Source organism: Prionailurus bengalensis, chromosome B3 (genome assembly GCF_016509475.1).
Source record: "Prionailurus bengalensis isolate Pbe53 chromosome B3, Fcat_Pben_1.1_paternal_pri, whole genome shotgun sequence".
Classification (NCBI taxonomy): Eukaryota; Metazoa; Chordata; class Mammalia; order Carnivora; family Felidae; genus Prionailurus; species Prionailurus bengalensis.
The window spans coordinates 70,428,680-70,448,092 of record NC_057355.1 but is presented as its reverse complement, the minus strand read 5'-3'; the positions used below and the strand labels follow the sequence as shown (position 1 = coordinate 70,448,092).

General features: G+C 37.2%; 1 pseudogene; it reads left to right on the top strand.

Moving 5' to 3' along the window:
• The first annotated feature begins 637 nt into the window (after window positions 1-637).
• On the top strand, window positions 638-1,397 carry LOC122468039 (annotated as a pseudogene).
• The last annotated feature ends 18,016 nt before the right edge of the window (window positions 1,398-19,413 follow it).

Below are 19,413 nucleotides of genomic sequence, written 5' to 3'. Positions count from 1 at the left end.
CTATAAGGCCAGTGAAAAGGTAAATATTAAGGGGCTAAGAAAGGTTCAGGTAAGAGAATATAGAATTAGTGTGGAAGTATTAATAAGGATGTGACAGAATAGACAACATTTACATGGTGTGAGAACACTTAGGGGAAGGGTCAGGAAAATTATCAATAAATCTTTGAGAAAAATTAAAATGAGGTTTAACTATGGAATTAAAATTAAAATAACCCCTTTGGCTCTATCTGCAAAATTTACAATCATATTTTTTTTCTTTCAAATATCCCCTCTACATAGTGATTTGTGGCTAACCTTATTTCTTCCAAATTCTTCATTTTTCTCCTTTCAGTCAATTATATCTAACTTAATTAGCAAGGAAAACAGGAAAGCTATGTTTCTGCCAGTGATACTTACCCTTTTTAATTTTTATCCTCCGGTCACTTGAAAAATCAGCTCTCCTGTTCCAGTCAATGGGTGGTCTAAATGATTCTGTGGTCACTGAGATTGTGTTACTGGCCTTTCTTGCTCTTGGGAGAAAAGGGGTGTTTGTTTGTTTGTTTTTACCTTGTTATGTTCTTTGCTCTATTTAGTGATCATGTTGGGAAATCTTTTTATTTTGTTTTTGATAATTTTTGATTCTCACTCACATTCTTCTATGTACTTGCTGCTGGCCAACTTGTCCCTCATTGATGTGGGTCTCTCTTCTATTATAGTCCCCAAGACAATCAAAGACCTTTTAAGTGAATGTCAAGTAATTTCTTTCCAAGGTTGTATAGCACAGATATGCTTCATCCACATCATAGGAGGAATGGAGATGGTGTTACTCATCGCCATGGCATTTGACAGGTGCACAGCAATCTATAAGCCACTTCACTACCTGAACATGATGAACCCTAAAATATATATTTCATTTGTAATCACTGGATGGGTAACTGGGCTGATTCATGCTATGTCTCAGTTTGCTTTGATTATAAACTTGCCTTTTTGTGGTCCTAATGAAGAAGACAGCTTTTACTGTGACTTCCCAGGATCATAAAACTTGCATGCACAGATGGAGCCAAGTTTGAGTTTATTATTGCTGCCAACAGTGGCTTCATGAGCATGGGCACCTTCTTCCTGCTAATCCTTTCCTATGTCTTTATTTTGGTCACTGTCTGGAAACATTCTTCAGGAGACTTATCCAAAGCATTTATCACTCTGTCAACTCACATCATTGTCGTAGTTCTTTTTTCACTCCATTCATGTTTCTCTATGTATGGCCTTTCCCCACATCATCAATTAATAAATACCTGTTTGTTGTTGACTTTGCTATCACCCTTGTCACGAATTCTGCCATCTGTACATTACAGAACAAAGACCTAAGGGTATCAATAAAACAATTGTGCAAAAAGATAGCATATTCCAGAATTTGTTGACCACATATATTTTTGAAGCTTTAAAACGAAATACCCAATTGCATGCTGGCCATCTCCACTTAGGTACTCCAAATTTAACATACCTTGAACAAACTCATCATCTGCCATCCTAATCCTGCTACTACTTCACTTGTGGAGTATAAGACCATTACCATGATGGAAAATGTAAATACACCACACTAAAAATTGATATTCTTACAGCAAACAGCATCATCAGACAAAAACGTTTTAAATTTGAATTTCTGGTTATTTTGCAAATAAAAGGATATAATAACATGGTTTCTGCTATTCATAAAGGCTAAACATAATCTGTAAAATGTCATAATGAATCTCAAGGATCACCAAACCGAATTGTTACATATGTATGTGTGTGTGTGTGTACATATATGCGTGTGTGTGTGTGTGTGTGTACATATATGCGTGTGTGTGTGTGTGTGTGTGTGTGTGTGTGTGTGTGTGTGTACATAGTGGCTTTAAAAGAAGACCGAGAGACAAAATCAGAAGGTAAGGAGTTTATTTAGAAGGGACTGCTAGGAGACTGGTTCGGAAGTGGAGACATGAGACACAGAAAACAAAGACAGCAGAGGATGTATTAACTAATATCCTACTACTGTGAACATTAGGGTACAATCCTACTGTGGCCCTCTAAGTGACTGTACATATTCTATGACATTTAATTGCTTCACTTGAGAAGGAAGCTGTTTACTTCTGTGTTGGGGTAGCTCTGAGGCATTGACTCCATGGCAGTTCCAGGCTTCCCCACATAGTGGGTTAAGCAGTTATGACATCTAAAGAAAAGCCCTTAGGCAGAATATCTCTGCAGTTTATGGTGTAAAACAATCTACATTCTTGGGAATATTATGTGCAGAAGGATATATGCATGGCATCAAAAGCATCAGAAACAGTCCACATCTTCCCATGCTCAGAGACATTCATGGTCCATATAAATTCACTCCATCATTATCATTCAAACACAGGAGTATTAATGAAACAAGTGTTAATGGGTTCTATACACTGCACATGTTCCCAGGAAGATATTCACTATCTTCTTCCTCCCTAATCCATTCTAGAGTTCCCACACATTTGTCCAGTACTTCTGGTGATCTAGATAACGTGTCCAGATCCATATCTTCTTATCTAAGAAGTTGAAATCCATGTTTAGCATGCTCCTATCAGGCTGTAATCACTGCAATTGCCCATTTAGAGTTACGACCACGTATAGTACCAATTCTATTTTTCTGGGATAATGACAGTTAATTATACTTCGCATGATAGTAGCTGTTCTTTGCTGATCTATAAACACAAGAAAATCAAAATGACCAGTGAGCAACTAAAACTTAGGTTTATTAAAATGCTTACTCTGTCCCCAGAAGAAGCATTCATTCACCCCCCAGTGGAGGTCAAAGTTGTAGGTTCAGAAAGCTCAAGTTCTCTAAGGAAGTGATGGTTAATGGAGCCACTTTCACCATCTACTTTCATTTTCCAAACCTATGCATTCTAGAACGTAATACTTTATAATGTCCATTGGTTCAAAGTATGTATTGCATGTTAAAGCACAAAGTGTCTCCCCAAATGCACTTACTTATACCTTTACTTGCACCATTAAAAGGCTATTCTCATGTTCTATCATACGGACAGCTTCTGCATGACACAGCATATTGTTGCACCAATGGATCACTTGTTTGTGTGCTCACTGTTGTACTTTCTAGGCTGTAAAGATATTTCTTTGCCCAAAGCAATGTTATGAAGGATATTAGACATTCCGTATGTCTTTGGATCACTTAATGGCCAAGGTACAGTTGTAAGAATAGTCAAAGCTATACATGGAAAACATGTTTATCCCAGTAAGAACTATCCGCTCTTCTTCCAGCATGAAAAAGTCCTCATGTAAATAACTAGTCATCAAGTTGCTGATTAAATTCATCCAGAGATAAAACCACATCAGGGTTTAGCATGTATCTGTGCTTCTGGAAGGACATTCAACAGTGGTTGTCACTATAACTGCCTTACTGAGAAGAAACCATACTGAAAGAATCCATGCAAAGACTTCATCTTTAACATTTAAAACTACTTCATTCAAGGGCTCAGGGGCACAGAAAGGAACCATGAAAAGACTTCATCCTTACCGTTCAGAACTAACCACTTCATTCATGGGCCTATTATGCAAGCACTAGAGTGGCTGAGCCAGGTGATCAGCTCTGCTATTTAACACTATTCTTGGAGTGTAGTAAGAACAGAAACATAAATAAGAATTTACTTGTATTTCTTCATGCTTTCTTCCAGCTAAAGAAGCAATTATATCACATATCAATATGGCCCATGTGTAAGTAACCACTATTCACTTTAAGTGACAATCCCAGTTATACAAAAATTTAAAAACTGATCCACACTTATGAGGACAAATATCATAGACTAGAGTCATTTGACAATTCCCAGCAAAATACAAGGTTAATTGTGGTTTTTTTGTGTGTGTGTTTTTGGTGTTTTATTTTGTTTTTTGCTTTCCTTAAACACATGAAATAAACAAGTAACCCATTTGGTATGAAATGGAGAGAATAAATGAAATATCAGCCACAGAAACCAATATGTTAACATTTAAGGAAAGGTTGAGGTAGGAAATCTGTTGAATGTACACTCAAAATAATGAAAATACAATGATTAGAATAGTAAACAAAGTCCAGGACGGATTTAAGTTTGATCCTATAGTAAATGTGGATTCCCAAAACAGGAGTGGATAAATCCATATACGCACAAATAATTAAGCATTTGAACAAACAAAATGGTTAGGTTCTTCATGCCATACAAGACACGTGTTCAAAATAAAGTGGATCAAAATATTTTTTATATTGTGTCATAAAACAGCTTTTAAAACTGTTGGTGGAATTCATATAATTGTTCTATAAAATATGGAATTTTAAACAAGGCAACGCAAAGAGAAAACATGAACAAAGACTATATTTTGCCAGACTAAATTTGTCAAAAACAAATGTAAAGACTTCTGCTTTTTAGTTCTGCACGTGAGAAGTTTGGAATAATTACTCTATCCTAACAAGTTAAAAGTGGAACAGACTGAAAAATCAACAACTCTTCTTGGGTCCGAAAGAGATGGGAGGACATGGGGCAAACTGCTACGCCAAGATTAGAGAGACAGACAGGCAAATATGGGCCATCATAGCTTATTGAAGCAGACACAAACCTAAACCATGATTGATGAATTCCTGGAGGGTAGACAACTCTGAGAGTTAAAAACTGTCCAGGAGGACATACCCATAGGGGGCATCAATAATACTGTGAAATTTACTTTAAGCAGCTTGACCAGATTCACCTAATAAATATTTGAGAAAAACTTCCTCAGACTTTTGGCAGAGGGAGAGGAAAAGGAGCCATTTGGAAATATGCCAGAGCACTCTGATTTTTCTCAAGAATCCCTGCCCTCAGGGAAACTAGTTAATCAAAATCTAACCTACTAAGTATAAGAGTCTAACTGACCTGGGAAGGCAAATATCCAACTCCAGCCCACTCCAGCCATCATGTCCCATCTAAGAGAAAAGAAAAAAAGTGAGAAACACTTGTGAAGTTTACAGTTCAGAAACAGACTCACGCAAAATCAAGACTTAATTATAGCACTACATAATTCTTCCTCTCTACTCACACCTCACCACCACATTACCAAATGCCTATTTATAGCAGTTTCTTTTATTGAGTATGCCATGTCTACCTATCAAGAAGAAATCACAAGATATACTTAAAGGTAAAAGCAAAATTTGAAGAGACATAACAAGTATCAGAGCTAGACAAAGCAAGAATGTTGGAATTATCAGACCAGAAATTTAAAACTATGATTAAGAGCCCTAATGGATAAAGCAAACGGCATGCAAGAACAGATGGCCAATATAATCAGAGAGATGGAATTCCTAATGGAAAAAAAGAAATACTACAGGTCAAAAACACTAAAACAGACAAAAGGCATAAAGAATGCCTTTGATGGGCTTATTGGTAGACTGAACATAGATGAGGGTAGAATCCCTGAGCCAGATGATATATTAATAGAATCCTTGAAAACCAAAAGGCAAAAAGAACTAAGAATAAAAAAAAAAAAAGACTAGAATGGAATACCTAAGACCTATGGGACGACTAAAGAAGATGTAGCATGTGTAATGGGAATATCAGAGAGAAACAAAGAGAAAAAGAAACAAAAATATATTTGAAACAGTAACGACTGCGAATTTTCCCCAGCTTAATGTCAGACAACAAGCCACAGATCCAGAAATCCCAAAGACCAAGCTGGATAAATGCCCCCCAAAAACACACCTATGCGTATCATTTCCGAATTGAAGAAATCAAAGGTAAAGAAAAAAAATCCCCAAAGAAGTCAGAGAAAAAATATCACCCTACCTATTAAAAAATAAATAAATAAATTACATCCAACTTTTCCTCAGACACCATGCAAAAGAGAATAGAGTATAACATTTAGAGTATCGAAAGAAAAAAAAGTAGAGCCCTAGAATTCTGTACCTTTCAAAACTATTCTACAAATGTGAAGGAGAAAGAGATACATTCTCAGAGAAATAAAAATTGAGTGAATTTGCTGCCAGGAGACTTGCCTTGAAAGAAAAGTTAAAAGAAGTTCTTCAGAGAGAAGAAATCCCAGCAACTTATTTTATAGGTACTGAAAAACTGATTCTAACGCTTACATGGAGAGGCAAAGACCCACCATAGCCAACAAAATATTGAAAAACACAGTTCAAGGAGTGACATTACCTGACATCAAAGCTTACTATAATATTACTTACTCTGGGTATTAGTGTGAGGTTTTAGCAAAATTTCCTCCTTCTCTAATTGTTTAAATTCATGTTATGCAAAAATAAAGACTAAGTTTTTAAAAACGTACTATAAACCTATAGTAATCAAGACAGTGTGGAATTGGCACACACACACACACACACACACACAGACACACACACACAAAGATAGGTAAATCAATGGAATAGAATACATAACTCAGAAATAAACCTGCATAAATATTCTCAGCTGATTTTTTACAAAGGAACAAGACATTATAATGCAGCAAAGATAATCTCTTCAACAAGTGGTGGTTAAAAAAAAATACCCACATGCAAAAAGGAAAAAAAACAAAAAAAATCTATACACAGACCTTACACTCTTCAAAAAAAATTAATGCAAAATTGATAATAGACCTAAATGTAAAATGACAAATTATAAAACTTCTAGAAAATAACATGAGAAAACTTGGATGATCCTGGATATAAGGATGCCTTTTTATTTTCTTATTGAGGTATAATTTATATATAATATTATGTTAGTTTCAAGTGTGCAACATTATGATATTTGTATATTTTGCAAAATTATAGTAATGTCCTTTCAGATACAACATCAAAGACACAATCAATGAAAGAAATAATTGATGAGCTGGACTTTACTAAAGTTAAAAACTCTGATCTGCAAGAGACTATATCAACAGAATGAGATTAGCCACAGACTGAGAAAAAATATTTGCAAAAGAGACATCCGATGTTGAACTCTCTAATAAAAAGAGTTAAGTGGCTAAATGACTGAAAGAAAACCTGCCTAAGTGACATATCAGATAAAGGGTTAGTATCCAAAATCTGTAAATAACTTTCTAACTCAACACCCAAAGAATAAATAATCCAGTGAAGAAATGGGCAAAAGACATGAATAGACAATTCTCTAAAGATGACATCCAGATGGCTAACAGACCATGAAAAGATGCTCAACATCACTCATCACCAGGGAAATACAAATCAAAACAGAGTGAGATAACACTTCACACCTGTCAGAATGGCTAAAATGAACAACTCAGGCAACAACAGATGTTGGCAAGGATGCAGAGAAATAGAAACCCTTCTGCACTGCTGGTGGGAATGCAAACCGGTGCAGTCACTCTGGAAAACAGTATGGAGGTTTCTCAAAAAATTAAAATAGAACTACCCTACAACCCAGCAATTGCACTACTAGGTATTTATCCAAAGTATACAAAAATGTGGATTCAAAGGGGCACATGCACCCCAATGTTTATAGCATGACTACTGACAATAGCCAAAGTATGGAAAGAACCCAAGTGTCTATCGACTGATGAATGGATAAAGATGTGGTATATATACACAATGGAATATTACTCAGCAATCAAAAATAATGAAATCTTGCCACTTGCAACAACATGAATGGAACTAAAGTGTATTATGCTAAGTGAAAAAGAGAAAGACAAATACATGATTTCACTCAAATGTGGAATTTAAGAAACAAAACAGATGAACAAAGGAAAAGGAAAGAAAAATTAAGATAAAAACAGAAGGGGAGACAAACCATAAGAGACTCTCAATTACAGAGAACAAACTGAGGGTTTCTGGCGGGGTGTTGAGTGGAGGGATGGACTAAATGGGTGATGGATATTAACGAGGGCACTTGTTGGGATGAGTACCGGGTGTTACATGTAAGTGATGAACCACTAAATTCTATTCCAGAAAATCATTCTTACATATATGTTAACTAACTTGGATTTAAATTTAAAAAAAGAAAACCTGTCTACATGAGACTAACTTCACCTAAGAACATACATAGTCTCAAAAGTATAGAAAAAGGTACCCATGTAAATGGAAACCAAAAAAGAGCAGCGGTAGCTATATTTATATAAGATGAAATAAACTTCAAGTCCAAATGTATAACAAGAGACAAAAAAAGGTCATTATGTAATAATAAAGGCATCTATTTATCAAGAGGCTATAACAATGGATAGATCACTCAGACAAAATCAATTAGGAAACAATGAACATCAACCAAACTTTAGACCAAATAGACCTAACAGACATATACAGAATATTCATCAGAGGAACAGAACACAAATTCTCAAGTGCACATGGAAAATTCTTCAGGATAGATCATATATAAGGTCATAGAACAAATCTAAACAAATTTTAAAATATTGAAGTCATACCAAATGTCTCTTCTAGCAACAATGATCTGGACCAGATCAATAATAGGAGGAAAACCGAAGAAATTACAAATACATGTAATTTAAACAACATAATCCTGATCAACCAATGGACCAAAGTAGAAATCAATGGAAAAATCAAAAACTATTTTTTAACAAATGAAAATTGAAATACAACATAGAAAAACCTATGGGGTGCTACAAAAGTAGCCCTCAGGGAAAATCTACAATGACAAATGCCTGCATTAAGAAAAAAGAAAGATCTCAAAACACCTCACTTTACACCCCAGAGAACCAGAAAAAGAACAAGCTAAACCCAATTTAGCATAAGGAAAGAAATTATTAAGATCAAAACAGAAATAATAGGATAGAGACCAGGAAAATAATAGAAAAAATCAACAAAAATACAGAAATCCTCTTTTCTTCACACTTTAGCTTTATGTAGTTTCAGTTGTCTGTGGTCAACCATGGTCTGGAAACAGATGATCCTCCTTTGATGACTCATGAGAATGTTAACAGCAGCTTATGTCACAATGCCTATGTATATCATTTGTCCCACCCTATCTCATCACGTAGGCATTTTATCATCTCATCATCACAAGAACAAGAAGAGTGGATAAGGTACGACAAAGTATTTTGAAAGAAAGAGAATACATTCACACAACTTTCATTACAATATATTTTTATAACTTTCTATGAATATTTTATTGTTGTTAATATCTTATTGTGCCAAATTTGTAAATTAAACTTTATCATAGGTATGTATTCACAGAAAAACACATAATACATAAAGGGTTTGGCAGTGTCTGCAATTGCAGGCATCCACTGGGGCTCTTGGACAAATCTCCCACAGATGGGGGGGGGGGCCCTACTGTCAGATTTTTTTTCCAGATTTATTGAGAAATAAGTGACATACATCACTGTATATGTTAAGGTATACAATATGATTGTTTGATTTGCATATATTGTAAAATGATTACAATAGATTTAGTTAATATCCATCATCTCACATAGACACAATAAAAAGAAAAACAATTCTGTTTGTGATGAGAACTCAGGATTTACTCTCAACTTTCCTACATATCACATAGCAGTGTTAAAAGTCATAATGCTGTACATTACATTCCTACTAATTTATAACTAAAAGTTTGCACATTTTAACCACTTTCCTCCAATTCCCCTTCTCCTATCTCTGGTAACCACACATCTTATACCTTTTTCTGTGATTTGGGTGTTTGGGGGTTTTGTTTTTTGTTTCACATATGAATGAGATCATACAGTATCTGACTTTCTCTTATTTCACCTACCAAAATGCCTTCAAGGTTCATCCATGTTGTCTCAAATGGTAGGATTTCATTGTTTTATAGGGCTGAATATATATATCCATGAATATATATATCCATGGATATATATATCCATCCATGGTATATATATACACATATACCACAACTCTTCATCCATTCATTATTCACTGGACACCTAGGCTGTTTTTATGTCTTGGCTCTTGTAAATAATGTTGCTATGAATTTGGCGGTGCACATATCTTTTCAAGTTAGTTTTTTATTTCCTTTATTTTATTCCCAGAAGTGGAACTCCTGGATCATATAATAGTTCCATTTTTAATTTTCTGAGGAAACTCCATACTGTTTTCCGTAATGGGGTTACCAATTTATAATCCCATCAACAATATACAATGTTCCCTTTTCTCCACAGACATACCAACATTTATTTCTTGTATTATTATTATTATTATTACCATTCTAACAGGCATGAGGATCTATCACATTGTGGTTTTAATTTGCATTTCCACAATGACCAGCAATGAGCATTATTTGTGTACTTGTTGGTCATTTGTACATCTTTGGAAAAATCCCCACACAACTCCTTTCTCCATTTTTTATTGGAATATTTGGGTTTTTTGCTCTTGAGGTGTTCATAGATTTTGAACATTACCCTCTTATCAGATACATGGTTTGCAATTTCCCATCCACAAGTTGTCTTTACTCTTTGTTGATGGTTTCTTTTGCTGTGCAGAAACTTTTAAGTTTGATGTAGTCCCACGTTTGTTTTTTACTTTATTACTTATGCTTTATGTATGATTTCCAAAAAATCATTACCAAGACCATATCTAGGAGCTTTTTTCCTAATTTTCTTCTATGAGTCTCATGGTTTCAGGTCTTACATTTAATCTATTTAGAGTTAAGTGGTATAAGATAGAGATCTAGGCTCATTATTTTATACCAGAATACCCAGTTCCTCCAGAATTTATTGAAGACACTGTCTTTTTTCCATTAACTATTCCTGGTTCTTATTTCAAATACTAGTTGAATATATATGGCTGGCTTTCTTTCTAGGTTCTCAATTTTTGTCCATTAGTTTGTCTATTTTTTTTTTAATTTTTTTTCAACGTGTATTTATTTTTGGGACAGAGAGAGACAGAGCATGAATGGGGGAGGGACAGAGAGAGAGGGAGACACAGAATCGGAAACAGGCTCCAGGCTCTGAGCCATCAGCCCAGAGCCCGACGCGGGGCTCGAACTCACGGACCGCGAGATCGTGACCTGGCTGAAGTCGGACACTTAACCGACTGCACCACCCAGGCGCCCCTAGTTTGTCTATTTTTATGCTAGTACCACATTTGTTTTTGAAGGCTACATAAGATGGGTGCCTGGGTGGCTCAGTCGGTTAAGCATCTGACTTCGGTTCAAGTCATGATCTCACAGTTCGTGGGTTCAAGCCCCGCATCAGGCTCTGTGCTCAGAGTCCAGAGCCTGGAGCCTGCTTCAGATTCTGTCTCCTTCTCTCTCTGCCCCTCCCCAGCTCACACTCTGTCTCTCTAACTCTCTCTCAAAAATAAACATTAAAAAAAAAAAGAAGGCTACATAAGAATGTGCTCACAAGTACAAGCACTGTACTTTAATGCCAACATGTGGGTACAGAGGAAAACAGAGAAAGCCAGAGAGGACTAACAGGGTAGGGGGGATTGCACGTGATGAGAAGTGCCAGTTTCATCATGCCACTGGCCTTGGATTCTTTGAGGACTTACCCAGTTCTCTGACTGATCTCTCACTGGGAACTGCACCTCTGTGGAATGGTTCCTGGGAACAGACAGGGGCAGGGAGCAAAATGGGGGGGGGGGGGCAAGAACAGAAAATAAACCATGGACTGAATTCCTTCTTTCTTTTTTTTTTTTTTTTATAGGAATCAAGAACATCTGATTTACCCTAGCACTTAGCACACTGCCCAGACTTTCAGGGGTAAGAGCTAGATTATTTCCTACAGAAATGAATAAATTGACAGGAGCAGTTATTTTGCACTCCACTCCCCCATTCTTACCCCCCCTCTTTGTTAGTGCAACTACATTCTAAGGGAGATCTTTAAAAACTTTTTAATGTTTATTTATTTTTGAGAGGGAGACAAACGGAACACGAGTGGGGGAGAGGCAGAGAGAGACGGAGACACAGAATTCAAAGCAGGCTTCAGACTCTGAGCTGTCAGCACAGAGCCCAAGATGGGGCTTTAACTCCCAAACCGTGAGATCATGACCCGAGTGGAAGTCAAATACTTAACCAACTGAAAATCACCCAGGTGCCCCTAAGGGAGATCTTTAAATCAGAGTGGGTATAGTGGAGGGTAAATCTTTGACATAATAAAACAGAGAAAGTCTGCTGTAATTAAGCCCTGCATACATACATCATGATCTGTTTCTAGTTTTAAAACTAGAACAAATTGGAAAGAGGAATTAAGATGGCAGAGAAGTAGGGGCGCCTGGGTGGCGCAGTCGGTTAAGCGTCCGACTTCAGCTCAGGTCACGATCTCGCGGTCCGGGAGTTCGAGCCCCGCGTCAGGCTCTGGGCTGATGGCTCGGAGCCTGGAGCCTGTTTCCAATTCTGTGTCTCCCTCTCTCTCTGCCCCTCCCCCGTTCATGCTCTGTCTCTCTCTGTCCCAAAAATAAATAAACGTTGGGAAAAAAAATTAAAAAAAAAAAAAAGATGGCAGAGAAGTAGAGAGAGCCTGGGCTTTTCTCATCCCTCAATAACAGCTGTAGTGAGGTCAGATCACTTGGAACACCCAGGAAATCAATCTGAGGACTGGCAGAAGGATCTCCAAGATTGGAGGGAGACAGAGTGACAGGTGCAAAGGGCATGAAAGTGAATTGGGGAGAGAAAAACGGTGGTGCCATGGAGGAAAGGGAAATATTCCCATGAAGAGACAAAGGGAGAGAAACAGAGAGGGGTTGAGAGATTGTGGTGTCAGGTTAGCACAAGAGGATACCCTCTCTGGACCATGACTGGGGAGGGAGAGGTATTGAATGTGGCAAGTTTTTTGCAAACAGTGTGTGGAGCTCGAACTCTGAGGTTTTGGAAGTGTGTGACTTTCTCCAGAGTGGAGCTGCGGTGTGCACTCCTGTGGAGGAGGGAGCTGGCCCTGGAGTACATAGCATGGTGTGGGGACCTCTTGGGTCGCACTGGGAAAGGACATTCCCCTTCCTGGAGTACATTTGGAAGAGGGTATATTTCCTCTACAAAGACAAAAGACCCTGCAGGTGCCAGCTAAAGACCTTCCTTCAGCAGGAAACAGTGGCACAGAACAGATAACCTGGTTGCTGCTTTTAGCAGTGCTTCACCATAGATCCTGGGTACCATGCAGGAGTAGGACTGTTTGTCTGGGACAAAAGACATCAGACACAGCAGAAAGAGGCTATCCTCTGCAGGAGGCAGACAGATCCATGAAGTGCTGGGTCCTGTAAAATTTCAAGTTTTGACTCCCATCTACGCACCAAACATAAAATGCAGCAGAGCTGTCCTGCATGGTGCATGACAGCCCCCACTATTCTATGAGGGCTTCCTGAAGTGTGGGGGGTGTGAGATCTCCTGTCCAGGGACCAGAGAATGGGGTGGCTCCATGTTCTCCTGCAACACTTTCAACAACAACTTCAGAGAGCAACACTGCAGCCCCAGTGGAGGTAACCAAACCCCACACCCCTGCACCTGGCAACTGAACATTTAATGGGGCAAGACTGACTCTGAGCCAGCACAGCAGGGATCTTCATATGTAGGTAAGTATATAAGTAGATCACTTATGTGAGCAAATCAGAGCAGAAAACTTTCCTAAGTTTTCCTGAACTTTCCTAACTTCCCTAAACTAACCTGGGGAAAGACACAGACATCAAAATCCAGGAAGCACAGAGGACTCCCATTAGATTCAACAAAAACTGACCAACAGCAAGGCATATCTTAGTCAAATTCATAAAATACTCAGGCAAGGAAAGAATCATGAAAGCAACAAAGGAAAAAAAAAAGTCCTTAACCTACAAGGGAAGACATATCAGGTTTGCAACAGACCTATCCACAGAAACTTGACAGACTAGACAGGCCAGACAGGCCAGAAAGGAGTGGCAGGATATATTCAATGTGCTGAATTGGAAAAATATGCAGCCAAGAATTCTTTATCCAGCAAGGCTGTCATTCAAAATAGGACAGATTAAAAGTTTCCCAGAAAACAAAAATTAAAGGAGTTCATGGCCACTAAACCAGCCCTGTAAGAAATTTTAAGGGGAACTCTCTGAGGGGAGAAAAGACAAAAGAAAAAAAAGACCAAAAGCAACAAAAATGAGAAAGGACCAGAGAATACCACCAGAAATTCCAACTCTATAGGCAACATAGTGGCAATAAATTCATATCTTTCAGTACTCACTCTAAACTTCAATGGACTAAATGCTCCAATCAAAAGACATAGGGTAACAGAATGGATAAGAAAACAAGATCCATCTATATGCTGTTTACAAGAGACCCACTTTAGACCTAAAGACACCTTCAGATTGAAAGTAAGGGAATGGAGAACCATCTATCATGCTAATGGTTGACAAAAGAAAGTTGGAGTAGCCATACTTATCTCAGACAATCTAGACTTTAATATAAGGACTGTAAAAAGAGATGAAGAAGGGCATTATATCATAATTAAGGGGTCTATCCACCAAGAAGTCCTAACAATTATAAACATTTATGCTCAAAATGTGGAACCACCCAAATATACAAATCAATTAATCACAAACATAAAGAAACTCAATAATAATACCATAATAGTAGGGGACTCAACACTCCACTTACAACAATGGACAGATAATATAAAAAGAAAATCAACAAGGAAACAATGGCTTTGAATAACACACTGGACTGTATGGATTTAACAGATATATTCAGAACATTTCATCCTAAAGCAGAGTACACATTCTTCTCCAGGGCTCATGGAACATTCTCCAGAATAGATTACATATTGGAACAAAAATCAGCCCTCAACAAGTACAAAAAGGTCGAGACCATACCATGGATATTTTCAGACCACAATGCTATGACACTCAAAATCAACCACAAGAAAAAATTTGAGAAGATAACAAATACTTGGAAACTAAAGAACATCCTAGTAAAGAATGAGTGAGTTAACCAAGAAGTTAAAAAGGAAATTAAAAAGTACATGGAAGCCAATGAAAATGATAACACCACAGCCCAAAACTTCTGGGACGCAGCAAAGGCAGTCATGAGAGGGAAGTATATAGCAATCTAGGCCTTCCTAAGAAGGAAGAGAGATCTCACATACACAATCTAACCTTATACCTGAAAGAGCTGGAAAAAGAACAGCAAATAAAACCCAAAACTAGCAGAAGACAGGAAATAATAAAGATTAGAGCAGAAATTAATGCTATCGAAAACAAAAGAACAGTAGAACAGAGCAATGAAACCAGAAGCTGGTTCTTTGAAAGAATTAACAAAGTTGATAAACTCCTATCCAGTTTGATCAAAAAGAAGGGACCCAAACAAATAAAATCAAGAATGAAAGAGGAGAGATCATGACCAACACAACATAAATAATACCAATAATAAGAGAATATTATGAGCAAATATACACCAGTAAAATGGGCCATCTGGAAGAAATGGACAAATTCCTAGAAACACATAAACTACCAAAACTGAAACAGGAAGAAATAGAAAATTTGAACAGACCCATAACCAGTAAAGAAATCAAATTAATAATAAAAAATCTCCCAAAAAACAAGAGTCCGGGGCCAGGTGGCTTTCCAGGGGAATTCTACCAAACATTTAAGTAAGAGATAACACCTATTCTCTTGAAGCTGTTCCAAAAAATAGAAATGGAAGTAAAACTTCCAAATTCCTTCTATGAAGCCACCATTACCGTGATTCTAAAACCAGACAAAGACCCCACTAAAAAGTTTCAGAGAGGGAGGGAGGCAAACCATAAGAGACTCTTAAATACTGAGAACAAACAGGGTTGATGGGGGGTGGGGGAGAGGGGAGAGTGGGTGATGGGCATGGAGGAGGGCACCTGTTGGGATGAGCGCTGGGTGTTGTATGGAAACCAATTTGACAATAAATTATATTTAATATAAAAAACATAAAATAAAAATAATTAAAATAAATAAATAAAAAGGAAAACTATAGACCCATTCCTTGATGAACATGGAAGCAAAAATCCTCAACAAGATATTAGCCAACCGGATCCAAAAAAATATTAAAAAAAATTATTCACCACGACCAAGTGGACTATATACCTGGGATACAGGGATGGTTCAATATTCACAAAATATTCAATGTGATTCATCACATCAATAAAAGAAAGGACAAGAATCACATGATCCTCTCAACAGATGCAGAGAAAGCATTTGACAATATACAGCATCCTTTCTTGATAAAAACCGTCAAGAAAGTAGGGATAAAAGAGACGGATCATACATCAAGATCATAAAAGCCATGTATGAAAGACCCAATGCTAATATCATCTTCAATGGGGAAAAACTGAGAGCTTTCTCCCTAAGGTCAGGAACAAGACAGGGATGTCCTCTCTCGCCACTGTTATTCAACATACTATTGGAATTTTTAGCCTCAGCAATCAGAAAACACAAAGAAATAAAAGGCATCCAAATTGGCCAGGAGGAGGTCAAACTTTCACTCTTCACAGATGACATGATACTCTATATGGAAAACCCAAAAGATTCCACCAAAAAACTGTTAGAACTGACCCATGAATTCAGCAAAGTCACAGGATATAAAATCAATCCACAGAAATCTGTTGCATTCCTATACACCAACAATGAGGCAACAGAAAGAGAAATCAAGGAATTGATCCCATTTACAATTGCACCAAAAACCATAAAATACCTAGAAATAAGTCTCACCAAAGAAGTTAAAAATCTATACACTGGAAACTATAGAAAGCTTATGAAAGAAATTGAAGAAGCCACCAAAAAATGGAAAAAGATTCCATGCTCCTAGAAAGGAAAAACAAATAATGCTAAAATGTCAATATTACCCAAAGCAATCTACATATTCAATGTAATCCCTATCAAAACAACACCAGCATTCTTCACAGAGCTGCAACAAACAATCCTCAAATTTTTATGGAACCAGAAAAGACCCCAAATAGCCAAAGCAATCCTGAAAAAGAAAAACAAAGCTGGGGCATCACAATTCTGTACTTCAAACTGTATTACAAAGCTGTAATCATCAAGACAGTTTGGTACTGGCACAAAAAACAGACACTCAGATCAATGGAACAGAGTAGAGAACCCAGAAATGGACCCACAAAGGTATGGCCAACTAATCTTTGACAAAGCAGGAAAGAAAATCCAACGGAATAAAGAGTCTCTTCAGCAAGTGGTGCTGGGAAAACTGGACAGCGACATGCAGAAGAATGAACCTGGACCACTTTCTGAAACCATACACAAAAATAAACTCAAAATGGATGAAAGACCTCAATGTAAGACAGGAAACCATCAAAATCCTTGAGGAGAAAGCAGGCAAAAACCTCTTTGATCTTGGCCGCAGCAACTTCTAACTCAACACGTCTCCGGAGGCACAGGAAACAAAAGCAAAAATGAACTACTGGGACCTCATCAAAATAAAAAGCTTCTGCACAGTGAAGGAAACAATCAGAAAAACTGACAACTGACAGTTTAAAAGTCAACTGACAGAATGGGAGAAGATATTTCAAACAACATATCAGATAAAGGGTTAGATCCAAAATCTATAAAGAACTTATCAAACTCAACACCCAAAAAACAATCCAGTGAAGAAATGGGTAAAAGACATGAATAGACACTTCTCCAAAGAAGACATCCAGATGGCCAACCGAAACATGAAAATATGCTCAATGTCACTCATCATCAGGGAAATTCAAATCAAAACCGCAATGAGATACCACCTCACACCTATCAGAATGGTTAATATTAACACCACAGGCAACAACAGATGTTGGCAAGGATGCAGAGAAAGAGGACCTCTTTTGCATTGCTGGTGGGAATGCAAACTGGTGCAGCCACTCTGGAAAAGAGTGTGGAGGTTCCTCTAAAAATTAAAAATAGAACTACCCTACCACCCAGCAATTGCACTACTAGGTATTTATCCAAGAGATACAGGTATGCTGTTTCCAAGAGACACATGCACCCCAATGTTTATAGCAGCACTATCAACAATAGCCAAAGTATGGAAAGAGCCCAACTGTCCATCGATGGATGAATGGATAAAGAAAATGTGGCATATATATATATGCAATGGAATATTTCTTGGCAATCAAAAAGAATGAAATCTTGCCATTTGCAACTATGTAGATAGAACCAGAGGGTATTAGGCTAAGCGAAATTAGTCAGAAAAAGACAAATATTATGACTTCACTCACATGAGGACTTTAAGAGACAAAACATATGAACATAAGTGAAGGGAAGCAAACATAAAAACAGGGAGGGGGACAAAACATAAGAGACTCTTAAATATAGAGAATAAACAGAGGGTTACTGGAAGGGTTGTAGGTAGGGGGATGGGCTAAAAGAGTAAGGGACATTAAGGAATCTACTCCTGAAATTATTGTTGCACTATGTGCTAACTTGGATGTAAATTTTAAAAAATAAATTTAAAAAAAAGAAACCTGTTGCATTTCTATAAACCAATAACTAGCAGCAGAAAAAGAAATCAAGGTATTGATCTCATTTATATTTGTGCTAAAAACAAGGTTACCTAGGAATAAACCTAACTAAAGAGGTAAAAGATCTGTACTCTGAAAACTTAAGAACATTTATGAAAGAAACTGAAGAGGACACAAAGAAATGGAAAAGCATTCCATGCTCATGGACTGGAAGAAAACACATTGTTAAAATATCGATACTATCCAAAGCAATCTACACACTTAATGTAATCCCTATCAAAAAACCACCAGCATTCTTCAGAGAGCTAGGAAAAGCAATCCTAAAATTTGCATGGAACCACAAAAACCCTGAATAACCAAAAAAATCCTAAAAAAGAAAAGCAAAGCTGAAGTCATTACAATTTCACACTTCAAGGTATATTACAAAGCTGTAGTCATCAAGACAGTATGGTGCTAACACAAAAACAGACACATAGGTCAATGGAACAGAATAGAGAATAGAAATGGACCCACAACTATATGGTTAACTCATTTTTGACAAAGCAGGAATGAATATTCAGTTAAAAAAGACAGTCTCTTCAACAATAGTGTTGGAAACACTGGGCAGCAACATGGAGAAGAATAAAACCATACTTATACCATACAAAAAAATAAATTCAAAATGGATGAAAGACCTAAATGTGACACAGGAAGCCATCAAAACCCTAGAGGAGAAAACAGGCAGCAACCTCTCTGACCTCAGCCATAGCACTTTCTTACTAGATACACTGCCAAAGACAAGGGAAACAAAAACAAACAGGAACTATTGGGACTTCATCAAGGTAAAAAGGTTCACAACAAAGGAAACAATCAAAACTAAAAGGCAGTCTATAATGGGAGAAGATATTTGCAAATAAAAAATCTGATGAAGGGTTAGTATCCAAAATCTATAAAGAACTTATCAAAATCAACACCCAAAAAACAAACAACCCAGTTAAGAAATGGGTAGAAGACATGAACCCAGTTAAGAAATGGGTAGAAGACATGAACCCAGTTAAGAAATGGGTAGAAGACACTTTTCCAAAGAAGACTTCCAGTTGGCTAACAGACACATGAAAAGATGCTCAATATCAC